Source organism: Castor canadensis, chromosome 14 (genome assembly GCF_047511655.1).
Source record: "Castor canadensis chromosome 14, mCasCan1.hap1v2, whole genome shotgun sequence".
NCBI lineage: Eukaryota > Metazoa > Chordata > Mammalia > Rodentia > Castoridae > Castor > Castor canadensis.
The window spans coordinates 17,884,924-17,890,923 of record NC_133399.1 but is presented as its reverse complement, the minus strand read 5'-3'; positions in this window follow the sequence as shown (position 1 = coordinate 17,890,923).

Genomic DNA, 6,000 nt, shown 5'->3' with positions numbered 1-6,000 from the left:
GTTTGCTCAAAATTTCCCACAAATATTTTGTCCAAATCAGATCCAGTATATAAAAAGAATGAATTCTAGAAATAAATTAAAAACCATCATGAGGTCATATTGCAGATCAGAAGCTGTCTCCATCCTACCCATAGAATTAGATTTTGGGTAACAAACAAGAGACTACTTATGGAAATGCCAAAAAAAAGAGGAAGTGCACAGAGGCGCACAAAAATTCAGCAAATCAAAAAGATGACAGACTGAATCAAGAAACAAGTTGCAGATGCAGATCAGACTCTAACCCCAGGTCCCCTTGGTGGAGAGGAAGCTGGAGCCTCCACCTCAATGTGTGCAAGGCAGCAGCTGTGACAGACTGGAAGACCTAGGTTTGGGACATTAACTGCACATCTCCCAACCCCTAACTCCAGTGCATAGACACACGGGCAGGACAGTATTTTCCCTGTGTGAAAAGCCAGTTTTAGACAAGACAAACCGTCATTCCCCACACCTCAGAGAGCTGTGGGAAGGTACCATCTGGAGATAGGATCTTCAGGTGGTGTCAAGATCCTAGGGGGTTCCTGAACACAACGAGCAATTAATCTTCCGTACGTCTTGAGACGTAGCCACAGAGAGGTTTTGACTTGCAGCAAACTGAGACAATAAGTGGAGTTGGCCAGAGAATTATCCACCTTGCCTAAATGCTTGTTGAAAATTAAAAACAAAGGACCTAGACTTTGCTAGCAGAGTACTGAGATATCTGATCTCTTTGTAGTAGGTGAGGATTTGAGATGAGCAATTTAGGAAACGTCAGCAACCATACCCCAGAGACTTCTGGAAATCCCAAGCCACAGTGTCCATATAGGAGTCTGCCACCAGAGGCAAATTTAGTGAGGGAGATGGTGGGTCTCCCCACCATCTTAGGGAAATCTTAGGGTCCATGGCAAGAAAATACCAAAATCATCCTGAATAAAGCAGATGTGCTCAATCCTTCCAAAACAGACCCAACAAAAAGGACCCATTAAAACACACACACACACACACACACACACACAGACACACACACACACACACACACACATACACACACACACACACACACACAGACACACACACACACACACACACACACACACACAGAGAGAGAGAGAGAGAGAGAGAGAGAGAGAGAGCCCCCAATGATGTGAACTCTAGACCAGCTGCTTGACTGCAAACAAATAGAAGCAAAAAACTCAGGAGATTTTAAAGGTCACAGTCTGGGGAGTTCCATGTCTTGGGCTCACAGTGCTTGCCTGGGAGACAGTCACAAGAGGGAGACATAGAGAGAATAATCTGAAAGAGAATAAAATGCTATAATTCAGTGGACCTTCCCTTTGCAGCTACCTGTACCATGTTCACAGAACAAGCAGCTTTGTCCACTTAGAACTCTCTAAATTCCAACAAGAAATCTCACACGCATTATCTGCAGAGGCTATATAGACCCAAAAAAATGGGAGAGCAAAAATCTTTAAGATAATTGGTCTGGAAAGTGTCAATCACTCTCTTATCTTCCCTCCTTGAGGTTCCTACTACACCATAAGGTAGAGGTGCAACTACACACTCCTGAAACTGTTCCTGTAACAGCTAGGGAAAGAAGAACTAACTTGGATAAGTGCTGGGTACTCCAACAACACTTCTCTCCAAAAGAAACATAACTGGTTGTTGTCTTTTTTTGGGGGGGGTGGGGACTTGGATTGGGTTGTTTCTTTGTATTCTTCTTCCCTTCTCCAATTTGTTTTCACTTATCTGTTTCTTCCTTTTCCTTTTATGTAGTTTTTCTTCTCTTTTTTGCTTTGGTTTCTATTCTTGCAATTTGTTCTTTTCTTTTTCTGTTCTATACTTAATCCCAAACCATTCTCTATCTCCTTGTTATAAATATATAGAGCTTTCTGATAGTACTATCTCCTTTACCTACCATGGGTCCCACAGCCCTCTTTTCCCTGTAGCTAAACCCCATAACACTACATTTCCAAATCTTATACTTTTTAACCCATGTTAAATCTGAAATCATATCCCTACAAAGTAGAGTTTTGCTCCCATACATCATTAGTTGGAGGTATACTAGTGTGCTCATTTTTCTTTACTCATTTGAATACTTTATTTACTGCTGAATCATTAACCTTGTTTTAGCAGTATGTTATCTGTTACCCAAAGAAGAAAAAGTAAACTTGAGATGTCTGACTCACAGCTATCCTTACCTCAACTAGCAAAATCCCTTGTTTCTTCCTATTATTGCTTATACTCTCTCTTCAACAAAATTAGAGATAAGGGCAAAATTGTTTCTGCCTTGTTGCGAGGGGGTTGTGGGGAGAGAGGGAGGGAATGATGGGCAGTGAGGAAGAGGATGGGGGGAACGGGGAAGAAATCACCCAAACATTGCATGCACATATGAATAAAAGAAAAAAAATCTCATTTGTATGGAAGAAATGTAGATGGGAAAAACCTCAAAAAGCCTACACTTGACCCTCATGGTGGACCATGGCCTTGGGACTCAGTCATGGAACTATAATGTGAACTCACAATCCAACCTCTGGTATATATCCAAATGGCATGAAATTTATATCTCAAAGAGACATCTGCATGTTCACTGCAGCATTATTAAAAACAGACATGCTATGAAGTCATGTGGAATCCACTCATGAATCATGGATGGATAATGTGGATATACACACAAACAAATAAAATTTGTCAATAAAACTGGTGCATTTTTTTCATTAGGTCTAGCGTGCATGTCACTGGAGGTCATTGTGTAAAGTGAATAAGGGAGACAGAGAAAGACAAGTATCATGTGCTTTCACTTACATGTGGAGTATAAAACAGTTACCTTCATAGCAATAAGGTTAGAAGAATGGTTACCAGGGACTCAGATGCTTGTGGTGGGGCAGTGGTAGATGATCAAAGAATGTTATTAAAGTTAAATGGAATTTTACATAATTTCAAGAGATCTACTGTATAATCTAGTGAGTATAGTTACCGACAAATTGTATTCTATAAAAATAACGAGTTGATATTGTGTTCCTCCCAAAATGTAATCACATAAGCTAATGAATCTGCTAATCAGCTAATTTATTCATTCTACAAAGGAAATTCTTCATAACATTATTCTGCACATCAGTAATAAATGGAATTTTGTCTGTCAATTAAAGTAAAAAGAATGGGCCCCTAACTGCTAACGACAGCCTCAACAACATTTGGGAAGTGGAGACAAATGCATAGTGTCTGAACCATTCTAGACATGGCAAATCACAATCTATATTTGACCAAGATCCCTAAGTGACCCAATTCACACTGAATAGAAGTTCTTATGTCTGGTAGTGCTTCTCAACGTCCACGATGGTGACATTTGTGGTGAACAGCTCTGTACATCTTACAAAATTGAACATCGCTGGCTTCAGCCCACTAAGAACACCACCATCTCTCCAGTTGTACCACTTTGTTCTCTCCAGACATTGTCAAGTTTCTTCTGGGTGCCTGGTTCCCTTGGTGGAAGACCATGGACCTAGAGCATGAGAACTGGGGACATCCTAGTGTAGATACGAGCAAAGCTTCTCCTTTTTTGTTCATAAATGGTGGATCACTGAGCCTCTCCCAGACCGATTTCTGTTCTGAGAATGAGAACTGGGGACATGCTGAAGGAGGTTGTAAAAACTCATCCTAACTCTTTAATAACTATGGGCAAATCACTGAACATCTCAGCCTCATTTCAGTTTTTCTACAAAACGAAAACAATTAAAAAAGAAGCATGAATTATTTTTATTTTTATTTTATTGTGGAATTACCAGAAATTAATCATACAAATGTATTTCATTGTGTTAAATTCATACATGTGAACATTGTACCTTGAACAAGTTCTCTCCCTGCTTTACATTCCAACTACATGTCTCTTTCTCTTCACCCCACTCTCTTCTTGAAGTTGAAAATGAATAACTAATATGATTCATAGCATATAATGGATGTATGTAAAAATTAAAACAGACAACACTTCTCAGATTCAAATTTGAGTCCAGGAGGAATAACAGTATTTAAATTTGTCACTTGTATTTCTCAAATATTCAATATATGTGAATGTGAATGACAATTACTGAATTGTATTCCAATCACAAATCTTCTATTTGGTTTATAAAAAGCATCAAAAAGCCAAAGTCTGTGACAATGTCCCATGGTTTTATAACAAATAAACTCAGCTTTCTTTCTTGAAAAGGAGGGAATAAGAATTTCCTGAAACATTCTTATTTCACAGCTCACAGAATGAGCCATGGTCATTCTGCAAGTAGGTGCTTTGCAATAACAAGGAATGTAGAAAAGTTAGGTACTTTGGAATTTGGTGAGAATTGGAAGGAAGAATGGTGCAGAAGCTCTGAGGATGTTAGATGTCAGGAGGGCAAGAAACAATAAATACTGAATTCCCCTAATTTTTAACCTGTTTCTTGGGAACATGATAGGATCAGAAAAATTTTCCTATTTCTTCAGTCCAATATCTCATAAATAAATCAAATGTTCATAGGTTGGATTAACAAGAGGAAATGTTAGGTAGCTGATAGAGAGCTATAATAAACATACCTCCTGATGGTGTCCCTCAAAGGGTACTAGCTCAGGTTGGACGGCATAAGGTGGTTAAGCATAAGTCCAAAGCCTAGTTAAGGGACAGATGCTTCATTCTCTCCCACTGTCCTGTAAGGCAGACCTTCAGTCGCCATGATACACCATCCAGGAGGGAATCCAAACTGCCACATAGTGAACTTCTTACAAACCCCATCTGGAAGAGACTGAGATTTGGTAGGTACTGAAAAAAGATGACAATGGTAGAGAAGAATGAAATAAATGCACATATTGAATAGCCACCACAGAGTGAATCATATTAAGAAAGAGGATAGACTGCAATGACAGGCACGGGATTTTGTTGTTGGAGTCAGAGTTCCTGGAATCACATATTCCTAACGTGGAATAATCTCTTCAAGATGCTGTTTAAGTCATTTTGCTAGTATTTTGTTGAGTATTTTCAATACAAACCATCAAGGATGATGATCTGTAATTTTATTTTCTGCAAGAGTTTTTGACTCTAGTAGTCCAAATTGTGACTCTTATTATACAGATGTCTGAATGCACAACAAAAAATAACATAAATAAGGATCCAGTCTGGTCTATACGATGCTTTTGAAATCGAATGCATGAGATTTCTAAGGTAAGCAGACTCACAGATGCATGGGATGCAATACTGGAGACAGTGGAGTGGAGGAGGGCAAAATGCAATGTGGTTTACTCATGAGTTCAAACTTACTGTTGCTTAAACTGATTAATTTCTAAACACACGCTACTCAGCATAAGACTAATGATAACACTAACAATATGATATTGTGTACTTCAAAATTTACTGTGAGGATAAATCTCATGTTGAGTTAATATTCCAGACAAAAACAATACAACACAGTATCGAGAAAGGAACATGAGATGCTGGGTGTGTTTATAAAACTGATTGTGGTGATCGTGTCACTGGGGCTTGCATGTGTCTAAACATCAATGATTTTAAACATTATGTATGTGCAGTTATTCATGTATCAATTATACTTTATGAGTCTGCTTTAAAAAAAAGTCCAGGGACAGCACAGGAATGGAGTATTATCTGCATCCTGAAAATATTCAAATTTCTCCAGCAGCAGGGAGACCTTGCTCCACATTCTCAGGAAAGCACTTTTCTTCACTTCCCTCTGGCCTGTTCTGGTCACCACCATTGCTTTATTCTCAGTTTTGATGTGTGAAACATGCCCTACCCACAGGCCGTTCCATTGCAAATTCTTCCTGCCATACACAAACTTATTCAGTTATACTTGCGGAAACAATCCCATTTTCCTAAAGTTGCTGTTCAAATTTCCTATCATTTAAATGTCTTCAGGGAACCCCATAAGAATATCACCTACATTAATTTCCTTTTTAACTGCACATCTTATCTACACAACTACTGCCATATGATATTTTATATAATATTCT